Source organism: Anomaloglossus baeobatrachus, chromosome 6 (genome assembly GCF_048569485.1).
Source record: "Anomaloglossus baeobatrachus isolate aAnoBae1 chromosome 6, aAnoBae1.hap1, whole genome shotgun sequence".
In the NCBI taxonomy this organism is placed as follows: Eukaryota; Metazoa; Chordata; class Amphibia; order Anura; family Aromobatidae; genus Anomaloglossus; species Anomaloglossus baeobatrachus.
This window is the reverse complement of record NC_134358.1, coordinates 14,588,600-14,613,716: the sequence shown is the minus strand read 5'-3', so window position 1 is coordinate 14,613,716 and position 25,117 is coordinate 14,588,600. Positions and strand designations below refer to the sequence as shown.

At 51.4% G+C, this 25,117-nt stretch overlaps 1 protein-coding gene across 3 annotated transcripts in view; it reads left to right on the top strand.

Annotated features, from left to right (window-relative positions):
* LOC142316963 (F-box/LRR-repeat protein 6-like) overlaps window positions 1–25,117 on the top strand; it is a 122,045-nt gene that overhangs the window by 74,744 nt on the left and 22,184 nt on the right. The gene's annotated exons all lie outside the window — the stretch shown is intronic.

Sequence of the window (25,117 nt, the reverse complement as noted above, 5' to 3'; positions counted from 1 at the left end):
TTGCACCCTGAGTGTGGTATGGTGTAGGTTGCACCCTGAGTGTGGTATGGTGTAGGTTGCACCCTGAGTGTGGTATGGTGTAGGTTGCACCCTGAGTGTGGTATGGTGTAGGTTGCACCCTGAGTGTGGTATGTTGTAGGTTGCACCCTGAATGTGGTATGGTGTAGGTTGCATCCTGAGTGTGGTATGGTGTAGGTTGCACCCTGAGTGTGGTATGGTGTAGGTTGCACCCTGAGTGTGGTATGGTGTAGGTTGCACCCTGAGTGTGGTATGGTGTAGGTTGCACCCTGAGTGTGGTATGGTGTAGGTTGCACCCTGAGTGTGGTATGGTGTAGGTTGCACCCTGAGTGTGGTATGTTGTAGGTTGCACCCTGAGTGTGGTATGGTGTAGGTTGCATCCTGAGTGTGGTATGGTGTAGGTTGCACCCTGAGTGTGGTATGGTGTAGGTTGCACCCTGAGTGTGGTATGGTGTAGGTTGCATGGATAGATTGCGCCAAATTCCACCATTCAACATGGTCACCGCTTACTGGGCTGTAAAATACATGTACCACAACAAAGGCTCATTATAGCCACTACATCCTATATATTACACATATTAACATTTAAGTGATCAAATGATCTCTTACCACTTCCAACAATCCTCAGTTCATCTGTGGTGTGCCATACCTGCTTCCTGCTCAAAAACCGCCCCTTATATGAACAGCAGGGGCAGTGTGATAACAGGGGAAACTAATCACTTCCGGGTCCGCCTAATATTACGGCGTCATCCTTCAAAACATCCCTATGCTGCTGTGGAACGCACAGCGTGCGCTCCACACACTGCTCACTTCTTGTCAGCGCGTCATCCGCTTTATCACGCCCACGGGACCGCCTCACACTATACAATACAGACTGCTGAGTGGAACGCAAATATGTGACGGTATTAAGCATAGCCTCTAATCATTCTGGAATGCACCAGTTTTCACATATAAACATAATTCTACTGGAACGGAGAGCAAAAGAAACGCTCACTCACCCATGGTATCAATAGCAAAATGCAACCATAAAACTCTGTCCTATTTACAATACTAAACAATGTAAAGAAGGATATCCTCTCAAATCCAGTGACATTGTGAAGGCCTAAGTGTAATGCCTGCCTGGATCCACAGACTCAGATGGGCTGTAATGGGGAGGCTAGAGGGAAGCCACTCACCAAGCAGGACCCCCAGAATCCTAAAACCCTTTAACCCCTATACAGGGATTTGGAATTACACAGGGTGATCACGACCTGTGGAAGGCTGCAGTCCGATGAGAGTAGTAGTCAGGCAGGGTCAAACCAGGAATTGCGGAACAGGAACAGAATCGGCAGGCAAGGATGTAATCAGAAAACGTAGCAGAGGTCAAATCCGGATCGGGCAGCGAGGTACAAAAACAGTAGGCAGGAGGGTAGTCAGAAAACATGCAGAAGTCAGCACACGGGAATCACAAAACAGAATAGGACGGAACAGGAGCCAGGAAATCAGAACTATCTCTAGCAGAGGTCAGCAAACAGGAGGGGAACTAAGAAGGGTGTGGTGTCTTCCTATTGGCTGTAGCTGGATGATGGTACTTCAGCTGGGAAACACCCGCCACCTACAATTAGCCAGTGGTACTGCAGATCCCCAGGAAACCCAGACCAGTGGATGAGCGGAGCCTGCGCCCACCAGCTATTCACGGCAGGGACTCGGCGTCGCCTGGCGATCAGAGTAGACGTCGATGGAGCGGACTCCGGTGGTGACGTAACACTAAGCTATGAATAGTTTGTCCAGTATAATATTATAATATAATACCGTGTTTCCCCGAAAATAAGACATCCCCCGAAAATAAGACATCCCAGGAGTTTTCAGGGAAGCTTTAATATAAGACATCCCCTGAAAATAAGACATAGCTGCGGTCAATAATGAAGTGTCATGCAGCGGTGAAAGAGTTAAAGACACTGCAGGACACTTCATCATAGGCAGCGCACCCCCAGAAGAGAGAAGACAGAAGAAAGAAAGCCCCCGATCATACTCACCAGACGCCGACCGGGAGCAGGTGAGCGCATCAAGGTCCTGCAGCGGCGGAACACACACACACACACACACACACCCATAAGAACAAACACACACACATTAGATCACACTCACTGTCACACACACCTCACACACACATCAGATCGCATCCACACACTCACAACATCCAGTGATATCGCTTGCTTCTCGGCGGCGATACTGTCCGTGCAGTGACCTTCCAGGACCTGCCGGAGGATCACATGGCCAGAAGCATGTGGTATCTCCGGATGTTGTGAGTGTGTGAGTGCGTATGTGCGATATCGTCAGTGTGTGTGTGAGTGTATGCTGTTTGATGTGTGTTCTGATGTGTGAGTGTGTGAGTGTATGCGATCGGATCTGTGAGTGTCGGCAGAAGGCAGAGGAGCATGGCGTGCAGCACAGCTGCTGGGACCGCCCACCGGAGAGCACAGGGAGAAGTGGTGTGTGTGTGTGAGTGTATACGATCATATGTATGCGTGTATACTGTCTGATGTGTGACTGTGTGAACGTAAGCGATCGGATCTGTGAGTGTCGGCAGGAGGCAGAGGAGCACGGCGTGCAGCACAGCTGCTGGTGGGAAGAAGTGGGGTTGGTGTGTGTTTGTGTGTGAGTGAGTGAGTGTGATCTGATGTGTGTGTGTGAGAGATCTGATGTCAGCCAGACGCAGGGGAGCACAGCTGCAGGGAGATCACAGGGAGAAGTGTGTGTGTGTGAGATCTGATGTCAGCCAGACGCAGGGGAGGCATGCAGCGTACCTGATGGGAGATCATAGGAGGATCTGGGAGCCACACAGACTCCCTGGGCTGGTAAGTGTGACAATCCTGGGATGGGGGGGTCTGCTTTTTGTGGTGGGTAAACTTACCCCCAACCATTTCTCCGTGAGAATAAGACACCCCCTGAAAATAAGACATAGTGCTTTTCTTTTTCGCTCCTAATTGGGAGACCCAGACAATTGGGTGTATAGCTACTGCCTCCGGAGGCCGCACAAAGTACTACACTTAAAAGTGTAAGGCCCCTCCCCTTCTGGCTATACACCCCCCCGTGGGAGCACGGGTCCTTCAGTTTTTTGCTTTGTGCGAAGGAGGTCAGACACGCACGCATAGCTCCACTGTTTAGTCAGCAGCAGCTGCTGACTATGTCGGATGGAAGAAAAGAGGACCCATACAAGGGCCCCCAGCATGCTCCCTTCTCACCCCACTTTCTGTCGGTGGTGCTTGTTAAGGTTGAGGTACCCATTGCGGGTACGGAGGCTGGAGCCCACATGCTGATTCCTTCCCCCATCCCCATTAGGGCTCTGGGCGAAGTGGGATTTTATCGGTCTCCAGGCACAGAGACCGTGCTCCATCCGCAGCCCCTGGAGAAGCCGCTGGATTTGGAGCTGAGTATCGTCAGGGGACATGGCCCTGCTCCGTCAAGGTACTCTGTGTCCCCGTGCATACGCGCGCACACCGCAGCATTGCTGGGTGTGTTAGTGCGCCGGGGACAACAGCGCTGCTGCGCTTGTGCCATTTCCTCACTTCAGGCTTAGCTGAGTGGGTAGGACTCGGGGAGAACGGTCGCGCCGGCCGCTGGGACTGCGACGCGGCTGGGACTTGTGGTGCGCCGGGGACTTCCGCGCTGGCCGTGCATATATCACGGCCGCGCTTATTACTACAGTCCCCGGCTTTTGCGGCCTAGTTCGTTCGTTCCCGCCTCCGCACCTGCCAGTCAGGAGGAGGGCGGGACGCTGTACAGAGCATCAGCGCTGAGGGCTGGAGTCCTTTTTTACATACTCCAGCCCTCACACCAGGCACAGTAGGACGCAGTTTCCCCGCTCTTTGTTTGTGGCACGCCCACGGGGGTCCGCCCCCTCTTCACAGAACGCCGGCAGCCATTCCTGCCTGCACGCTGAGCTGCAGAGGGGAGACGGGGAGACCCAGACACGGGATTCTACGGCCTCATACCCGCTGTTCAGCGGGCGGTAAGCAGCCCTCAAGGGCTCACCCCCACTTGTGCCGTTTGTATACTGAGTATTTTGTGTTTGCAAATACTTTGTACTGTACGGTCGCTGGTGATTCTCGGCTATATACCCTCCTAGATTACAAGGGAGGCAACAGCATGTCGTCCGCAAAACCGCAAGGGTGCCAAGGCACAGACATTATATGCTGCCTGTACCGCATGTGGGGCTGCTCTACCGGCAGGTTCCACTGACCCCCATTGTGTGCAGTGCTCGGCCCCTGTGCAACTTGCACAGCCGGGGCCTCTGCTGGACGTGACCCAGGGTGTACCACCTGTGAATGCTGTCCAGGTGACAGGAACAGAGTTTGCAGCTTTTGCTGACAGATTGTCTATGACCATGTCAAAGATTCTTGAAACATTGCAGTCTAGACCAGTAACTCAGACCATGGACACTGTGGCATCATTGCTCCCTGGTCCCCCTCAGCTGGAACACTTCCAAGCTCCGGGGGTGTCACATGCACCCCAGGGTGACGATTCTGACTCGGAGGACAGTCCCAGACAACCTAAGCGGGCTCGTTATGAGGGGCCCTCAACTTCGTCTCACTGGTCAGGATCCCAGCGGGACGAATCTATGGGTGATGAGGCGGATGTAACTGATCAAGATTCTGATCCTGGGTCCGCTCTCAATCTGGATACACCGGATGGTGACGCCATAGTGAATGATCTTATAGCGTCCATCAATAGGATGTTAGATATTTCTTCGGCGCTCTATTGGGAGACCCAGACGATTGGGTGTATAGCACTGCCTCCGGAGGCCACACAAAGCAATTACACTAAAAAGTGTAAGGCCCCTCCCCTTCTGGCTATACACCCCCAGTGGGATCACTGGCTCACCAGTTTTCTGCTTTGTGCGAAGGAGGTCAGACATCCACGCATAGCTCCACTGTTTAGGTCAGCAGTAGCTGCTTACTATGTCGGATGGAAGAAAGAGGGCCCATATAGGGCCCCCCAGCATGCTCCCTTCTCACCCCGCTTGTGGTTTGTAAGGTTGAGGTACCTATTGCTGGTACGGCGGCTGGAGCCCACATGCTGTTTTCCTTCCACATCCCCCTGAGGGGCTCTGAGGAAGTGGGATCTTACCGGCCCCAAAGCCCTGAGGCCGGGCTCCATCCACAGACCCATTGAACCTGCTGGATACGGAGCTGGGTACCGTTCAGGGACATGGCCCTGCACCATTCAGGTACTCTGTGTCCCCGTACACACAGGCACAGCACACTCCAGACTTGCTGGGTGTGCTAGTGCGCCGGGGACAGTAAAGGGTTACAGTCACTGCAGCCTAGCTGAGTGACTTTATGTATGGGGAACTACCGCGCCGGACGCTCCGGGAGCGGCGGCGCGGCTGGGACTTGTAGTGCGCCGGGGACTTAGCGCCGACCGCGCTTTTACGGCGGCGGCGCTTATAAATCCAGTCCCCGGCTTTTGCGGCCTAGCTCCGCTTCGTTCCCGCCCCCACCCCTGTCAATCAGGGTAGGGGAGAGACGCTGTACAATCAGCAGCGCCGAGGGCTGGAGCCTTATTTACATGCTCCAGCCCTCTCACTGGACACTGTGGGACGCCGGTTTCCCGCTCTGACTTGGGGGCACGCCCACGGCCCGCCCCTACTCACACGAGCTGGAGAAGGACGCCAGCAGCCATTCCTGCAGTCCGAGCTGAGAGATCGGACTCTGGGCAACCAGGCACAGGACTAGGGCGACCACACACCCGCTTATAGGCGGGCGGTAAGCGGCACCTGAAGTGCTGACCCCACTAAATACCGCAGTTGTCCATTTGTATTTTTATGCTTACACTGCATAGGTCGCTATTTTTGGCTATATGCCCTCTTAGATGGCGACACATCAGCAGCAGGAAAGCAGGGGTGCTAAGGCACAGGCTTTCTATGCTGCTTATATTGCATGTACTGAAGTGTTCATGTGTATTTATGCTTGTATGCTATACACTGCACTGTACGGTCGCTAGTCTGGGCTATTTTCGCCTAGAATGACTAGGCTACAGCAGCAGAAAAGCAGGGGTGCTGAGGCACAGGTTTTTTCTATGCTGCTTGTATTGCAGGGGTTGCAGTGTTCATTTGTACTTATGCTTGTATGCTATACATTGCACTGTATGGTCGATATTCTGGGCTATATTCCCCTAGATGGCTAGTCTACAGCAGCAGAAAAGCAGGGGTGCCAAGGCACAGGCTTTCTATGCTGCTTGTATTGCATGTGCTGCAGTGTTCATTTGTACTTTATGCTTGTATGTTATACATTGCATTGTACGGTCGCCATTCTTGGCTCTATGTCCTAGTTGGCTAGTCGGCAGCAGCATATAAGCAACACAGGCTTTCGATGCTGTTTTTACTGCATGTGATACTGTTCCACGGCACTGAACCCCATGGTGTGCAATGCTCCCCTGGAGCACTTGGTCAGCCGGGGTCTCTACTAGACGTGGCCAAAGGAACCACCTGTCAACCCTGTCCAAGGACAGGGATGGAGTTGCAATGGGATAGAGACTTGCAGTCCGGACAGGCCATGGGCAATCTGGATCATTGCTCCCTAGCCACCCTCATTGGGAATAAAATCGGTGCTCCGGGGGGGGGTCCCAGGAGGCTCTCTGTATGATGAGGCAGACGTAGCTCATCAGGACTTTGATCCTGACAACGCTCTCAATCCGGATACACCGGATGGTGACGCCATAAGGAATGATCCTATAGCGTCCATCAATGGAATGTTGGATCTTTCTCCCCCAGCTCCCCCAGCGGAGGAGTCAGCTTCACAGCAGGAGAAGTCCCATTTCAGTAGCTCAAACGTATATTGAGTATTTTTCTGGCCACGCTGACTTCAGAGAAGCAGTCCAGGAACACCACGCTTACCAGATAAGCGTTTTCTCCAAACGTATTAAGGATACACGTTATCCTTTTCCCCCTGACGTGGTCAAGCGCAGGACCCAGGGTCCAAAGGTGGATTCTCCGATCTCCAGGCTTGCGGCTAGAGCTATAGTTGCAGTGGAGGGACTTCACTTAAAGATGCCAGACAGATGGACTCTGGTTGAAATCTGTCTATGAGGCTATCGGCGTGTCGGTTGCTCCGGCATTACAGCCGTATGGGCACCCTAAGCTTTTCAGCTGTTCTTGCACAGCTGGTCTTGAGCATATGTACATTTGTGCCGCAGGGGCGTCCGTAACCTCGCAATGTCTGCATTGCGACTTACCCTATTAATGCTGTCCTGGAAGGACAGTTGAGGTTTCGGTCCTTCCCAAGCTCGGGCAGGTCCCAATTGTCCTCGTCCAAAAGAGCTGAAAAGCCTCAGAGGGGCTCAGTTTCCGGGGGCTCAATCACGCCCAAGGAAGGCAGCCGGAGGAACCGCTACCACGGCGGTCTCCTCATGACTCTCAGCTCTCTCATCTCTCCGCATCCGCGGTTGATAGCAGACTCGCTCGCCTTTGGCGACATTTGGCTGCCACAGGTCACAGACCGGTGGGTGAGGGACATTGTGCCCACGTGCACAGGACAGAGTTCTGTTCTCGTCCTCCGACTCGATTCTTCAGAACGTCCCCACCTCCCCACCGAGCCGATGCTCTTCTGCAGGCAGAAGGAGTGGTAATCCCTGTTCCTCTTCAGGAACAAGACACGGTTTTCCTCCAATCTGGTTGTGGTGCCAAAAAAGGATGGCTCTTTCCGTTCCGTTCTGGACCTAAAACGGCTCAACAAGCACGTGGAGGCCAGGCGGTTCCGGATGAAACCCTCCGCTCCGTCATTGCCTCAATGTCTCAAGGATATTTCCTAGCATCAATAGACATCAAAGATGCTTATCTCCACGTGCCGATTGCTACAGAGCACCAATGTTTTCTACGTTTCGTGATGGGAGACGACCATCTTCAGTTCGTAGCTCTGCCATTCGGTCTGGCGACAGCCCCACGGGTGTTCACCAAGGTCATGGCGGCAGTGGTAGCAGTCTTGCACTCACAGGGACACTCTGTGATCCCTTACTTGGACGATCTACTTGTCAAGGCACCCTCTCAAGAGGCATGCCAACTCAGCCTGAATGTTGCGCTGGAGACTCTCCAGACGTTCGGGTGGATCATCGACTTCTCAAAGTCAAACCTGTCACCGACCCAATCACTAACGTATCTTGGCATGGAGTTTCATACCCTCTCAGCGCTAGTGAAGCTTCCGCTGGACAAGCAGCGGTCACTACAGACTGGGGTGCAGACTCTCCGTCAAGGTCAGTCGCACTCCTTAAGACGCCTCATGCACTTCCTCGGGAAGATGGTGGCGGCAATGGAGGCGGTTCCGTTTGCGCAGTTTCATCTGCGTCCTCTTTATTGGGACATTCTCCGCCAATGGGACGGGAAGTCAACATCCCTGAACAGGAAAGTATCCTTTTCACAGAAGGACTCTCTGCAATGGTGGCTTCTTCCCACCTCATTATCACAGGGAAGATCCTTCCTACCACCGTCTTGGGCGGTAGTCACGACGGACGCGAGTCGGTCAGGGTGGGGAGCAGTTTTTCTCCACCACAGGGCTCAGGGTACGTGGACTCAGCAGGAGTCCACCCTTCAGATCAATGTTCTGGAAATCAGAGCAGTGTATCTTGCCCTACTAGCCTTCCAGCAGTGGCTGGAAGGAAGGCAGATCCGAATTCAGTTGGACAACTCCACAGCGGTGGCATACATCAACCACCAAGGGGGGACACGCAGTCGGCAAGCCTTCCAGGAAGTCCGGCGGATTCTGATGTGGGTGGAAGCCACAGCCTCCACCATATCCGCAGTTCTCATCCCCGGCGTAGAAAACTGGGAAGCAGACTTCCTCAGTCGCCAGGGCATGGACGCAGGGGAATGGTCCCTTCACCCAGACGTGTTTCAGGAAATCTGTCGCCGCTGGGGGGTGCCGGACGTCGACCTAATGGCGTCACGGCACAACAACAAGGTCCCAACCTTCATGGCACGGTCTCGCGATCAAAGAGCGCTGGCGGCAGACGCCCTAGTGCAAGATTGGTCGCAGTTCCGGCTCCCTTATGTGTTTCCACCTCTGGCACTCTTGCCCAGAGTGCTACGCAAGATCAGATCCGATTGCAGCCGCGTCATACTTGTCGCCCCAGACTGGCCGAGGAGGGCGTGGTATCCGGATCTGTGGCAGCTCACGGTCGGCCAACCGTGGGCACTACCAGACCGACCAGACTTACTGTCCCAAGGGCCGTTTTTCCATCGGAATTCTGCGGCCCTGAACCTGACTGTGTGGCCATTGAGTCCTGGATCCTAGCGTCTTCAGGATTGTCCCAAGGGGTCGTTGCCACCATGAGACAGGCTAGGAAGCCCACGTCCGCTAAGATCTACCACAGAACGTGGAGGATATTCTTATCCGGGTGCTCTGCTCAGGGAGTGTCTCCCTGGCCATTTGCATTGCCTACCTTTCTTTCTTTCCTGCAATCTGGGTTAGAAAAAGGTTTGTCGCTCGGCTCCCTTAAAGGTCAGGTCTCGGCGCTATCCGTCTTTTTTCAGAGGCGTTTGGCACGCCTTCCTAAGGTGCGCACGTTCCTACAGGGGGTTTGCCATATCGTACCCCCGTACAAGCGGCCGTTAGATCCATGGGATCTGAACAGGGTACTAGTTGCCCTCCAGAAGCCGCCCTTCGAGCCTCTGAGGGAGGTTTCACTTTCTAGACTATCACAGAAAGTGGCTTTTCTGGTAGCGATCACATCTCTTCGGAGAGTGTCTGAGCTGGCAGCACTATCATCCAAGGCTCCCTTCCTGGTCTTCCACCAGGACAAGGTAGTGCTGCGCCCCATTCAGGAGTTTCTCCCGAAGGTGGTATCCTCTTTTCATCTTAATCAGGATATCTCTTTGCCTTCGTGTTGTCCTCATGCAGTTCATCGGTATGAGAAGGATTTACATTTGTTAGATCTGGTGAGAGCACTCAGAATCTACATTTCCCGCACGGCGCCCTTGCGCCGTTCGGATGCACTCTTTGTCCTTGTCGCTGGTAAGCGCAAAGGGTCGCAGGCTTCTAAGGCCACCCTGGCTCGATGGATCAAAGAACCAATTCTTGAAGCCTACCGTTCTGCTGGGCTTCCGGTTCCATCAGGGCTGAAGGCCCATTCTACCAGAGCCGTGGGTGCATCCTGGGCATTACGACACCAGGCTACGGCTCAACAGGTGTGCCAGGCAGCTACCTGGTCGAGTCTGCACACTTTCACCAAACATTATCAGGTGCATACCTATGCTTCGGCGGACGCCAGCCTAGGTAGAAGAGTCCTGCAGGCGGCAGTTGCCTCCCCGTAGGGGAGGGCTGTCTTGCAGCTCTAACATGAGGTATTTCTTTACCCACCCAGGGACAGCTTTTGGACGTCCCAATCGTCTGGGTCTCCCAATAGAGCGCCGAAGAAGAAGGGAATTTTGTTACTTACCGTAAATTCCTTTTCTTCTAGCTCTTATTGGGAGACCCAGCACCCGCCCTGTTGTCCTTCGGGATTTTTGGTTTGTTTGCGGGTACACATGTTGTTCATGTTGAACGGTTTTCAGTTCTCCGATGTTACTCGGAGTGAATTTGTTTAAACCAGTTATTGGCTTTCCTCCTTCTTGCTTTTGCACTAAAACTGGTGAGCCAGTGATCCCACTGGGGGTGTATAGCCAGAAGGGGAGGGGCCTTACACTTTTTAGTGTAATTGCTTTGTGTGGCCTCCGGAGGCAGTGCTATACACCCAATCGTCTAGGTCTCCCAATAAGAGCTAGAAGAAAAGGAATTTACGGTAAGTAACAAAATTCCCTTCTTCTCCGCCAGCTCCTACTGAGGAGGAGGCAGCTTCACAGCAGGAGAAATTCCATTTCAGATATCCCAAGCGTAAATTAAGCACTTTTCTGGACCACGCTGACTTTAGAGATGCAATCCAGAAACACCACGCTTATCCTGAGAAGCGGTTTTCTAAACGGCTTAAAGATACACGCTATCCTTTTCCCCCTGACGTGGTCAAGGGTTGGACCCAGTGTCCCAAGGTGGACCCTCCAATCTCCAGGCTTGCAGCTAGATCCTTAGTTGCAGTAGAAGATGGAGCGGCACTTAAAGATGCCACTGACAGGCAGATGGAGCTCTGGCTGAAATCCATCTATGAAGCTATTGGAGCGTCGTTGGCGCCAGCTTTCGCAGCCGTATGGGCACTCCAAGCTATTTCAGCTGGGCTTATACAAGTCGACTCGGTCACACGTACATCTGCCCCGCAGGTGGTACCATTGACCTCTCAAATGTCTGCATTCGCGTCTTACGCGATTAATGCTGTCCTGGACTCTACGAGCCGTACGGCGGTGGCGTCAGCCAACTCCGTGGTTTTGCGCAGAGCCCTGTGGTTGAGAGAATGGAAAGCAGATTCTGCTTCCAAGAAGTGCTTAACCAGTTTGCCCTTTTCTCGTGACCGATTGTTTGGGGAGCGTTTGGATGAAATCATTAAACACTCCAAGGGTAAGGACTCATCCTTACCTCAACACAGACAAAACAAGCCCCAACAAAGGAGGGGTCAGTCTGGTTTTCGGTCCTTTCGAGGCTCAGGCAGGTCCCAATTCTCCTCGTCCAAGAGGACTCAAAAGGATCAGAGAGGCTCAGATTCTTGGCGGACGCAGTCACGCCCAAAAAAGACAGCAGGAAGAACCGTTACCAAGACGGCTTCCTCATGACTTTCAGCCTCCTCTCTCCGCATCCTCGGTCGGTGGCAGGCTCTCCCGCTTTGGCGGCATTTGGCTGTCACAGGTCAAAGACCGTTGGGTGAGGGACATTCTGTCTCACGGGTACAGGATAGAGTTCAGCTCTCGTCCTCCAACTCGTTTCTTCAGAACTTCCCCACCGCCCGACCGAGCCGATGCTCTGCTGCAGGCGGTGGCCGCTCTAAAGGCGGAAGGAGTGGTGACTTCCGTTCCTCTTCAGGAACAAGGTCACGGTTTTTACTCCAATCTGTTTGTGGTGCCAAAGAAGGACGGGTCCTTTCGGCCCGTCCTGGATCTAAAGTTGCTCAACAAACACGTAAAAACCAGGAGGTTCCGGATGGAATCTCTCCGCTCCGTCATAGCCTCAATGTCTCAAGGAGATTTTTTAGCATCAATAGACATCAAGGATGCTTATCTTCACGTGCCGATTGCGCCAGAGCATCAGCGTTTTCTACGCTTCGTTATAGAAAGCGAACACCTGCAGTTCGTAGCGTTACCTTTCGGGCTGGCAACAGCCCCTCGGGTCTTCACCAAGGTCATGGCAGCAGTAGTAGCTGTCCGGCACTCGCAGGGTCACTCCGTGATCCCGTATTTGGACGATCTACTTATAAAGGCACCCTCTCAAGAGGCATGCCAACACAGTCTGAACGTGGCACTGAAGACTCTCCAGAGTTTCGGGTGGATTATCAACTTTTCAAAGTCAAATCTAACCCCGACCCAATCACTAACATATCTTGGCATGGAGTTTCATACTCTCTCAGCGATAGTGAAGCTTCCACTGGACAAGCAGTGCTCTCTGCAGACAGGGGTGCAATCTCTCCTGCAGAACCAGTCCCACTCCTTGAGGCGCCTCATGCATTTCCTAGGGAAGATGGTGGCAGCAATGGAAGCAGTCCCTTTCGCGCAGTTTCATCTGCGCCCTCTACAATGGGACATTCTCCGCCAATGGGACGGGAAGTCGACGTCCCTCGACAGGGATGTCCCCCTCTCTCAGGCAACCAAGGACTCTCTCCGATGGTGGCTTCTTCCCACCTCATTGTCAAAAGGAAAGTCGTTCCTACCCCCATCCTGGGCGGTGGTCACGACAGATGCGAGCCTATCAGGGTGGGGAGCAGTGTTTCTTCACCACAGGGCTCAGGGTACGTGGACTCAGAGAGAGTCCACCCTTCAGATCAATGTTCTGGAAATCAGAGCAGTCTATCTTGCTCTGCGAGCCTTCCAACAGTGGCTGGAGGGCAAGCAGATCCGGATTCAGTCGGACAATTCCACAGCGGTGGCGTACATCAACCACCAAGGGGGAACACGCAGTCGACAAGCCTTTCAAGAAGTCCGGCGGATTCTGATGTGGGTGGAAAACACAGCATCCACCATATCCGCAGTTCACATCCCAGGCGTGGAAAACTGGGAAGCAGACTTTCTCAGTCGCCAGGGCATGGACGCAGGGGAATGGTCCCTTCACCCGGAAGTGTTTCAGGAGATCTGTCGCCGCTGGGGGATGCCGGACGTCGACCTGATGGCGTCACGGCACAACAACAAGGTCCCGGTTTTCATGGCACGGTCTCACGATCACCGAGCTCTGGCGGCAGACGCCTTAGTTCAGGATTGGTCGCAGTTCCGACTACCTTATGTGTTCCCACCTCTGGCATTGTTGCCCAGAGTGATCCGCAAAATCAGGTCCGACTGCCGTTGCGCCATTCTCGTCGCTCCAGACTGGCCAAGGAGGTCGTGGTACCCGGATCTGTGGCATCTCACGGTAGGACAACCGTAGGCGCTACCAGGCCGTCCAGACTTGCTGTCTCAAGGGCCGTTTTTCCATCTGAATTCTGCGGCCCTGAACCTGACTGTGTGGCCATTGAGTCCTGGATCCTAGGGACCTCAGGTTTATCTCATGATGTTGTTGCCACCATGAGACAGGCTAGGAAACCATCCTCCGCCAAGATCTACCACAGAACGTGGAAGATATTCTTATCTTGGTGCTCTGCTCAGGGAGTTTCTCCCTGGCCATTTGCATTGCCTATTTTTCTTTCCTTCCTGCAGTCTGGGTTGGAAAAAGGTTTGTCGCTTAGCTCCCTTAAAGGACAAGTCTCTGCGCTATCCGTATTCTTTCAGAAGCGCCTGGCGCGACTTCCTAAGGTACGCACGTTCCTGCAAGGGGTTTGTCATCTCATTCCCCCTTACAAGCGGCCATTGGAACCCTGGGATCTGAACAAGGTTCTGATTGCTCTCCAGAAGCCACCTTTCGAGCCTATGAAGGAGATTTCCTTTTCTCGGCTTTCACAGAAAGTGGCTTTTCTGGCGGCGGTCACGTCTCTTCGGAGAGTGTCAGAGCTGGCGGCGTTATCTTGCAAATCTCCCTTCCTGGTGTTTCACCAAGACAAGGTAGTACTGCGTCCAATTCCAGAGTTTCTTCCCAAGGTGGTATCTTCCTTTCATCTCAATCAGGATATCACTTTACCATCTTTGTGTCCGCATCCAGTTCACCAATTTGAAAAGGGTTTACATCTGTTGGACCTGGTGAGAGCACTCAGGATCTACATTTCCCGCACGGCGTCTCTGCGCCGTTCGGATGCACTCTTTATCCTGGTCGCTGGTCAGCATAAAGGGTCGCAAGCTTCCAAATCCACCCTTGCGCGGTGGATCAAGGAACCAATTCTTCACGCCTACCGTTCTGCTGGGCTTCCGACTCCTTCTGGACTGAAGGCCCATTCTACCAGAGCCGTGGGTGCGTCCTGGGCATTACGGCATCAGGCTACGGCTCAGCAGGTGTGCCAGGCGGCTACCTGGTCGAGTCTGCACACTTTCACCAAGCATTATCAGGTGCATACCTACGCTTCGGCGGATGCCAGCCTAGGTAGACAAGTCCTGCAGGCGGCGGTGGCCCACCTGTAAGAAAGGGCTGCCTGACAGCCCGATCGCGAGGTATTATTTTACCCACCCAGGGACTGCTTTTGGACGTCCCAATTGTCTGGGTCTCCCAATTAGGAGCGAAAAAGAAGAAGGGAATTTTGTTTACTTACCGTAAATTCCTTTTCTTCTAGCTCCAATTGGGAGACCCAGCACCCGCCCTGTTTTTCTGAGGGTATTTGTTTTTCGGGTGCACATGTTGTTCATGTTAATAACTTACGTTCTCCGATATTGTTTATCGGATTGAATTTGTTTTTGAAACAGTTATTGGCTTTCCTCCTTCTTGCTTTTGCACTAAAACTGAAGGACCCGTGCTCCCACGGGGGGGTGTATAGCCAGAAGGGGAGGGGCCTTACACTTTTAAGTGTAGTACTTTGTGCGGCCTCCGGAGGCAGTAGCTATACACCCAATTGTCTGGGTCTCCCAATTGGAGCTAGAAGAAAAGGAATTTACGGTAAGTAAACAAAATTCCCTTCTTTTCAGGGCAAAAAAAAAATATAAGACAGTGTCTTATTTTCGGGGAAACAGGGTAATAAGATGATCTGTCCTCATCTATAATCCTTATACTGTTTTGCAATGTATACTTAACTGAAATGTTGAAGGAATGTATAAGCAAACAAACTATGCTTAGGGTCAAAGTAGAACAGATACACAGGAAACTGGTTAGAAAAAGGCTTTAGTTTTATGAATAAGTAACTGACATTCTTGCATAGACTCTCGTCCACGTCTAGACGAATGCTTTGCTAAAGAATGTTGCTGACATATAGGAAAGACTGTTCAAATAAGGCATGAACTATGCCCAAGCTAGTTGGTTGGTTAGTAGATAACGTGGATGTACTGAGTAAGCTGTATAAATATGCTATGTTTTGAATACAAGGGTTAGAAGAACTCCATTGTGCTTCTCCCAACTAGAGATAAGTCTCTGTGTGGTCATTTTCTGGTTTATATACATCTGTGCAGATCTAATTCGGAATCCTCCTCCGAGCCCCTGAGAGACCCCCTAGAGGTCTCCCCCCAACAACATTATAACATCTAGGAGCTCATACAGATAGCTATTAATACAGAATGATTACAACACAGGCAGGAACTTAGTTTAATATTTCCCATGTTAATCTCACCACCAAGATCCGCTATGCCTCGCCCCTCAGCAAAATTCCATCCCACAGAATAGTACAAGAAATAATATAAAAAGCTATTACTACAGAATGATATTAGAAGAAAGTCATGAGGGCACTAAGGCAATGTGGATGGGATCATCCAAATGCACACCTGGGAATAGTCATGAAAAACAAGAAGAAAGGGTGGTGTGCTAATAAGGAGATCACCAAATACAATAATGGCAATAAATATTCAAACGTTTATTACAGAAAAAACACCAACAAAATGTAACAACACCTACAAACATAGAATACAATAGACATCAGAGGTTTGCTATAATGCAGCATAAAACCTCTAAGAAGTATCCACCTCAGAGATTATGTACCATGCACTGCAATCACTAATGAACACCAATAATGCATAATAATACAGCATGCAAAAGACTAAAAATATGTGTCAGTCCATAAGACAAATGGCTAATACATCAATATACAGAGATCAGTATACACACAGCCCAAATATAAATGTCAATCCAGCAATAAGATGGGGCATAAACAAGCCTGTAAGATGGAATAAAACAGGTTTAGATATAGGTTTGTATATAAAACGCCATGATCTTTACCTGAATCACAATGGTGAGAAAAAAAAAATAAAAAAAGGCATGCAAGATAATTCCCATTAAAGCAAAGCGTGATATGGTGAAATTGCAGTCATGGAAAAGGTGTAAACCTACAACAAAACCCCCCCAACGCGTATCGCCATGTCAGGATGGCTTCCTCATACCCCATTTTTCCCTGAGGAAGCCATCCTGACATGGCGATACGCGTTGGAGGGGTTTTGTTGTAGGTTTCCACCTCTTCCATGACTGCAATTTCACCATCTCACGCTTTGCTTTAATGGGAATTATCTTGCATGCCTTTTTTTTTTTTCTCACCATTGTGATTCTGGTAAAGATCATGGCGTTTTATATACAAACCTATATCTAAACCTGTTTTCTTCGGCGCTCCATTGGGAGACCCAGACGATTGGGTGTATAGCTACTGCCTCCGGAGGCCACACAAAGCATTACACTAAAAAGTGTAAGGCCCCTCCCCTTCTGGCTATACACCCCCCGTGGGATCACGGGCTGCTCAGTTTTCAAGCTTTGTGCGAAGGAGGTCAGACATCCACGCATAGCTCCACTGTTTAGTCAGCAGTAGCTGCTGACTATATCGGATGGAAGAAAAGAGGGCCCATGCTAAAGGGCCCCCAGCATGCTCCCTTCTCACCCCACTCTTGTTGGCGGTGTTTGGTAAGGTTGAGGTACCCATTGCGGGTACGGAGGCTGGAGCCCACATGCTGTTTTCCTTCCCCATCCCCCTGAGGGCTCTGGTGAAGTGGGATCTTACCGGCCTCCAGGCTCTGAGGCCGGGCTCCATCCACAGACCCGGAGATCCTGCTGGATACGGAGCTGGGTACCGTCAGGGACAAGGCCCTGCAACATTCAGGTACTCTGTGTCCCCGTACAGACAGGCACAGACACACTCCAGCGTTGCTGGGTGTTCTAGTGCGCCGGGGACAGTAGCGCTGCGCGCTTGGGTTATACTCACTGCAGCTTAGCTGAGTGAGTTTATGTGTGGGGAACTACCGCGCCGGCCGCCCCCGGAGACTGCGGCGCGGCTGAGACTTGTGGTGCGCCGGGGACTTCGCGCCGACCGTGCTTTTACGACGGCAGCGCTTATAAATCTAGTCCCCGGCTTCTGCGGCCTAGTTACGTTTCGTTCCCGCCCCCAGCCCTGTCAGTCAGGGAAGGGGAGAGACGCTGTACAATAGTCAGCGCCGAGGGCTGGAGTCTTATTTACATACTCCAGCCCTCTCACTGGGCACAGTGGGACGCCAGTTTCCCGCTCTTTGTCTGCAGCACGCCCACGGCCCGCCCCTCTTCACAGGACGCCGGCAGCCATTCCTGCACGCAGTCTGAGCTGGAGAACGGACATAGCCCTGGGAGACCCAGACAGGGGGATTCTGGCGACCACACACCCGCTGTTAAGCGGGCGGTAAGCAGCACCTAGGTGCTGACCCCACTAGTGCCACAGTGTTGTTATGTGTACTTTTGTCTGTACCTATATATTGCACTGTACGGTCGCTTCTTGGCTTATACCCCTATATTGCTCTGAGGAGACAACAGCATGTCATCCGCAAAAAGCAAGGGTGCCAAGGCACAGGCTTTCTATGCTGCCTGTACCGCATGTGGGGCTGATCTACCGGCAGGTTCCACTGACCCCCATTGTGTGCAATGTTCGGTCCCTGTGCCACTTCGTCAGCCGGAGTCTATGCTAGTAGTGGCCCAGGCAGAGACGCCTGTGAACCCTGCCCCGGTGACGGGGACAGAGTTTGCAGTTTTTGCTGATAAGATGTCTGTGACTATGACAAAAATTCTAGAAACTTTGCAGTCCAGGCAGGTCACTCAGACCATGGGCACTGCTGATTCAATGTTCCCCGGTCCCCCTCAGTTGGAACTAATCCGTGCTCCAAGGGGGTCCCAGGCATCACAGGCTGAAGGCTCTGACTCGGACGACAGTCCCAGGCAGCCTAAGCGAGCTCACTGGGAGAGACCCTCGGCGTCATCACGCTGGTCAGGGGTCTCAGCGAGAGGATTCTCTGTATGATGAGACAGAGCTAGGTGATCAGGAGTCTAATCCTGAGACTGCTCTCAACCTGGATACCCCTGATGGTGACGCCATGGTGAATGATCTTATAGCGGCCATCAATAGACTGCTGGATATTTCTCCTCCAGCGGAGGAGGCAGCAGCACAGCAGGAGAAATTCCATTTCAGGTATCCCAAACGTAAATTGAGTACTTTTCTGGACCACGCTGACTTCAGAGAAGCAGTCCAGAAACACCATGCTTATCCAGATAAGCGTTTCTCCAAACGTCTTAAGGATACACGTTATCCCTTTCCCCCTGACGTGGTCAAACGCTGGACCCAGTGTCCAAAGGTGGACCCCCCAATCTCCAGGCTTGCGGCTAGATCCATAGTTGCAGTGGAAGATGGGGCTTCACTTAAAGATGCCAATGACAGACAGATGGACCTTTGGTTGAAATCTGTCTATGAAGCTATCGGCGCGTCGTTTGCTCCAGCATTCGCAGCCGTGTGGGCACTCCAAGCTATTTCAGCTGGTCTGGCGCAGGTGGACTCTGTCATACGTCCATCAGTGCCGCAAGTGGCGTCCTTGACCTCGCAAATGTCTGCGTTTGCGACTTACGCTATCAATGCGGTCTTGGACTCTACCAGCCGTACGTCAATGGCGTCCGCCAACTCTGTGGTTTTACGCAGAGCCTTATGGTTAAAGGAATGGAAAGCAGATTCTGCTTCCAAAAAATGCTTAACCAGTTTGCCATTATCTCAAGACAGACTGTTTGGTGAGCAATTGGCTGAAATCATTAAACAGTCCAAGGGTAAGGACTCTTCCTTACCCCAGCCCAGATCAAGCAAACCTCAACAGTGGAGGGGACAGTCGAGGTTTCGGTCCTTTCGAGGTTCGGGCAGGGCCCAATTCTCCTCGTCCAAAAGGACTCAGAAGGAGCAGAGGAGCTCAGATTCCTGGCGGACTCACTCACGCCCAAAGAAAGCAGCCGGAGGAACCGCTTCCAAGCCGGCTGCCTCATGACTTTCGGCCTCCTCTCTCCGCATCCTCGGTCGGTGGCAGGCTCTCCCGCTTTTGCGGCATTTGGCGGCCACAGGTCAAAGACCGGTGGGTAACAGACATTTTGTCTCACGGGTACCGGATAGAGTTCAGTTCTCGTCCTCCGCCTCGGTTCTTCAGAACTTCCCCACATCCCGACCGAGCCGATGCTCTTCTGCAGGCGGTGTGCTCTCTAAGGGCAGAAGGAGTGGTGATCCCTGTTCCTCCTCAGGAACGAGGTCAAGGTTTTTACTCCAATCTGTTTGTGGTGCCAAAAAAGGACGGCTCTTTCCGTCCTGTTCTGGACCTAAAACTGCTCAACAAGCACGTGAAAACCAGGCGGTTCCGGATGGAATCTCTCCGCTCCGTCATTGCCTCGATGTCTCAAGGAGATTTCCTAGCATCAATAGACATCAAGGATGCTTATCTCCACGTGCCGATTGCGCCAGAGCACCAGCGTTTTCTACGCTTCGTTATAGGAGACGAACACCTTCAGTTCGTAGCCCTGCCATTTGGTCTGGCGACAGCCCCACGGGTTTTCACCAAGGTCATGGCAGCAGTGGTAGCAGTCTTGCACTCTCAGGGACACTCGGTGATCCCTTACTTGGACGATCTACTTGTCAAGGCACCCTCTCAAGAGGCATGTCAACACAGCCTGAACGTTGCGCTGGAGACTCTCCAGACTTTCGGGTGGATCATCAACTTTTCAAAGTCAAATCTGTCACCGACCCAATCACTAACATATCTTGGCATGGAGTTTCATACTCTCTCAGCGATAGTGAAGCTTCCGATGGACAAGCAGCGTTCACTACAGACAGGGGTGCACTCTCTCCTTCAAGGCCAGTCGCACCCCTTAAGACGCCTCATGCACTTCCTGGGGAAGATGGTGGCAGCAATGGAGGCAGTCCCGTTTGCGCAGTTTCATCTGCGCCCACTTCAATGGGACATTCTCCGCCAATGGGACGGGAAGTCGACGTCCTTAGACAGGAAAGTCTCCCTTTCCCAGACGGCCAAGGACTCTCTTCAATGGTGGCTTCTTCCCACCTCATTATCACAAGGAAGGTCCTTCCTACCCCCATCCTGGGCGGTGGTCACGACAGACGCGAGTCTGTCAGGGTGGGGAGCAGTTTTTCTCCACCACAGGGCTCAGGGTACGTGGACTCAGCAGGAGTCCACCCTTCAGATCAATGTTCTGGAAATCAGGGCAGTGTATCTTGCCCTACAAGCCTTCCAGCAGTGGCTGGAAGGAAAGCAGATCCGAATTCAGTCGGACAACTCCACAGCGGTGGCATACATCAACCACCAAGGCGGGACACGCAGTCGGCAAGCCTTCCAGGAAGTCCGGCGGATTCTGATGTGGGTGGAAGCCACGGCCTCCACCATATCCGCAGTTCACATCCCCGGCGTAGAAAACTGGGAAGCGGACTTCCTCAGTCGCCAGGGTATGGACGCAGGGGAATGGTCCCTTCACCCGGACGTGTTTCAGGAAATCTGTCGCCGCTGGGGAAGGCCGGACGTCGACCTAATGGCGTCCCGGCACAACAACAAGGTCCCAACTTTCATGGCACGGTCTCGCGATCACAGAGCTCTGGCGGCAGACGCCTTAGTGCAAGATTGGTCGCAGTTCCAGCTGCCCTATGTGTTTCCCCCTCTGGCACTCTTGCCCAGAGTGCTACGCAAGATCAGGTCCGATTGCCGCCGCGTCCTGCTCGTCGCCCCAGACTGGCCGAGGAGGTCGTGGTATCCGGATCTGTGGCATCTCACGGTCGGCCAACCGTGGGCGCTACCAGACCGGCCAGACTTACTGTCACAAGGGCCGTTTTTCCATCTGAATTCTACGGCCCTGAACCTGACTGTGTGGCCATTGAGTCCTGGATACTAGCATCTTCAGGATTATCTCAAGGGGTCGTGGCCACCATGAGACAGGCTAGGAAGCCCACGTCTGCTAAGATCTACCACAGAACGTGGAAGATTTTCTTATCCTGGTGCTCGGCACAGGGAGTGTCCCCCTGGCCATTTGCATTGCCTACTTTTCTTTCCTTCCTGCAATCTGGTTTGGAAAAAGGCTTATCGCTCGGCTCCCTTAAAGGGCAAGTCTCAGCGCTATCGGTATTTTTTCAAAAGCGTCTAGCACGACTTCCTCAGGTACGCACGTTCCTGCAGGGGGTTTGTCACATCGTCCCTCCGTACAAACGGCCGTTAGATCCATGGGATCTGAACAGGGTACTAGTTGCTCTCCAGAAGCCGCCCTTCGAGCCTCTGAGGGATGTTTCACTTTCTCGACTCTCACAGAAAGTGGCCTTTCTGGTAGCGGTCACGTCTCTTCGGAGGGTATCCGAGCTGGCAGCGCTGTCATCCAAAGCTCCCTTCCTGGTTTTTCACCAGGACAAGGTAGTGCTGCGCCCGATTCAGGAGTTTCTCCCTAAGGTGGTATCCTCTTTTCATCTCAATCAGGATATCTCCTTACCTTCCTTTTGTCCTCATCCAGTTCATCGGTATGAAAAGGATTTGCATTTGTTGGATCTCGTGAGAGCACTCAGAATCTTCATTTCCCGCACGGCGCCCCTGCGCCGCTCGGATGCACTCTTTGTCCTTGTCGCTGGTAAGCGCAAAGGATCGCAGGCTTCCAAATCCACCCTGGCTCGATGGATCAAGGAACCAATTCTTGAAGCCTACCGTTCTGCTGGGCTTCCGGTTCCATCAGGGCTGAAGGCCCATTCTACCAGAGCCGTGGGTGCGTCCTGGGCATTACGACACCAGGCTACGGCTCAACAGGTGTGCCAGGCAGCTACCTGGTCGAGTCTGCACACTTTCACCAAACATTATCAGGTGCATACCTACGCTTCGGCGGACGCCAGCCTAGGTAGAAGAGTCCTGCAGGCGGCGGTTGCCTCCTCGTAGGGGAGGGCTGTTTTGCAGCTCTAACTTGAGGTATTAATTTACCCACCCAGGGACTGCTTTTGGACGTCCCAATCGTCTGGGTCTCCCAATGGAGCGCCGAAGAAGAAGGGAATTTTGTTACTTACCGTAAATTCCTTTTCTTCTAGCTCCAATTGGGAGACCCAGCACCCGCCCTGTTTCCTTCGGGATTTTTGTTTTTTTCGGGTACACATGTTGTTCATGTTGAACGGTTTCAGTTCTCCGATGTTACTTCGGATTGAATTTGTTTAAACCAGTTATTGGCTTTCCTCCTTCTTGCTTTAGCACTAAAACTGAGCAGCCCGTGATCCCACGGGGGGTGTATAGCCAGAAGGGGAGGGGCCTTACACTTTTTAGTGTAATACTTTGTGTGGCCTCCGGAGGCAGAAGCTATACACCCAATCGTCTGGGTCTCCCAATTGGAGCTAGAAGAAAAGGAATTTACGGTAAGTAACAAAATTCCCTTCTTATTCCATCTTACAGGCTTGTTACATGGTGAGAACTAACTGAATACAGATTCTCTCAGTATATTATAAATACCTTTGTTCATTGTTCATTTTGGCTTCATTATCTTTAACACCTTACTGTACACACATCTTAGAATCATATTATAAAGCTTCTATGCGATTGTCACACAGACACACAGATAGTTATGCAACGACATCTATACTTTGATTATTTACACACACAGATAATCTTATTACATCTGGACAAACGGCCTATAGTCCAGACCTACCCTCACAAAAGTACTGCCCATCAAAAGCAAAGGTGTTGTTGGTCAAACAAAACTCCAATACTCTCAACACAGTCATTGTGTTTCTCTTGATGAATACCTCAGATCTAAGATATCTTGTGGCCTCTAATCCTTTGTGGTATGGAATCGATGAGTATAAAGACTCAACGTCTATACTACACAGGAGCATATCTTCCTCAATACATATACCCTCAATTTTCCTCAATAGGTCTGTGGTATCTCTTGGATAAGAATTTAAGGAAATCACAAAAGGCCTCAAAATTCTATCCATATACAGTTAGGTCCAGAAATATTTGGACAGTGACACAATTTTGGCGAGTTGGGCTCTGCATGCCACCACATTGGATTTGAAATGAAACCTCTACAACAGAATTCAAGTGCAGATTGTAACGTTTAATTTGAAGGTTTGAACAAAAATATCTGATAGAAATTGTAGGAATTGTCACATTTCTTTACAAACACTCCACATTTTAGGAGGTCAAAAGTAATTGGACAAATAAACCAAACCCAAACAAAATATTTTTATTTTCAATATTTTGTTGGGAATCCTTTGGAGGCAATCACTGCCTTAAGTCTGGAACCCATGGACATCACCAAACGCTGGGTTTCCTTCTTCTTAATGCTTTGCCAGGCCTTTACAGCCGCAGCCTTCAGGTCTTGCTTGTTTGTGGGTGGGTGGACGATCACAAAAATCCCATCAGCAGAAAAACACAAAAAAACATGAGCAGTTGGAACTTGAGCTGACCGCAATCCCCTATCTGTTACACCACACTAGAAGTAGCCATGGAGCGTTACCAAACACACCTAGACGCCTCGTCACAGCCGGAGAACATGCTACACCTCAGAGATAGAAATGAGGAAACCTATCTTGCCTTAAAGCAGGCCCCAAAGGAATAGCAAGCCCTCAACATATAGAGCCAACGGTGATGTAAGAAAACACAATACACAGGAAAAATAGATTAGAGAAGGCGAGGCCCCACTTCCTAGATACAACAGGAAAGGAAAGAAAACTGATTGCGGTCAGTGAAAAACCCTGCGGAAAAAAACCAATCTCCTGATATACAAAAACCCTGAGACCACTGGGACTCTCCCCCACTATATCAGGTACTTGTGTTTTTTTGTTATTTTGTTTTTCCCATTATTTACAAGAAATACAAAAGTACAAATAATCAAGTAGAACAGGGAGAATCTCGCTTTTCTTGCAGTGGGGCTTTCAGAGGGGGAATCCCCATACTCATCAAAACAGACAGAAAATTCCTCTCCTGCAAGAAAATAGACCTTAAGCAAAATGAAAAAAAAAAACCACTTAACACCCTTAGGTATGGATCAGGCAATAAAGCAAAGACCTTGCAACTTATCTGGAATGGTACAGGCACAGGATAAATGGAAGGACAAACTCCAAGCCAATTCAGAGACTGAGGAAAGACATCTATCACCGGCCCCAGCCAGCAGACACTGCTCTTCTATATAGCCCAGGATGATCTGCAATTGGACTTCCCAAACTCCCAATTAACTCCCACACATGTTGAGTCACAGTCAGCTTCACCCCCAGTCCTGACCCCCAGAGGGAGCTGCAAACTATCACCCCCTCGGATGGCATTCACAACAGGGACCCTCACCAATATCATGAAGATTCGTTTCACTCAAATTGTAACGCAACCTCTCATCACTGAGCAGGTCATCTTTTATACCCAATTCTGAACACTCCCTCCTCTGTTCTTTTTTGAACTGTTTTTTTCCATTTGAGTTTTCTTGCATACAAGTGTAAGTCCTTGATGCAACCGAACTCATCAAAGTCCGTTGTAGGGATAAAAGTGAGACCCCGTACCAGAACTAACAGTTCAGTCTCATCGAGGACTCGAAATGATAAATTAATCACTTGCGGTCCCTTAAAGGCCCCTTGTGAGGCACATATTAATATGGGGGTTGGTGCTGGTTCATATGGCTTCTCAGGAAGTAAGTGTGGTCTAAAAAAAACCACCTATTGATTTTCCATTACTTTTTGGAGCAGATCTGCCCCTCCCCCCTATAGTTTTGTTGTCTTCCATACTGTTTTTTAATAC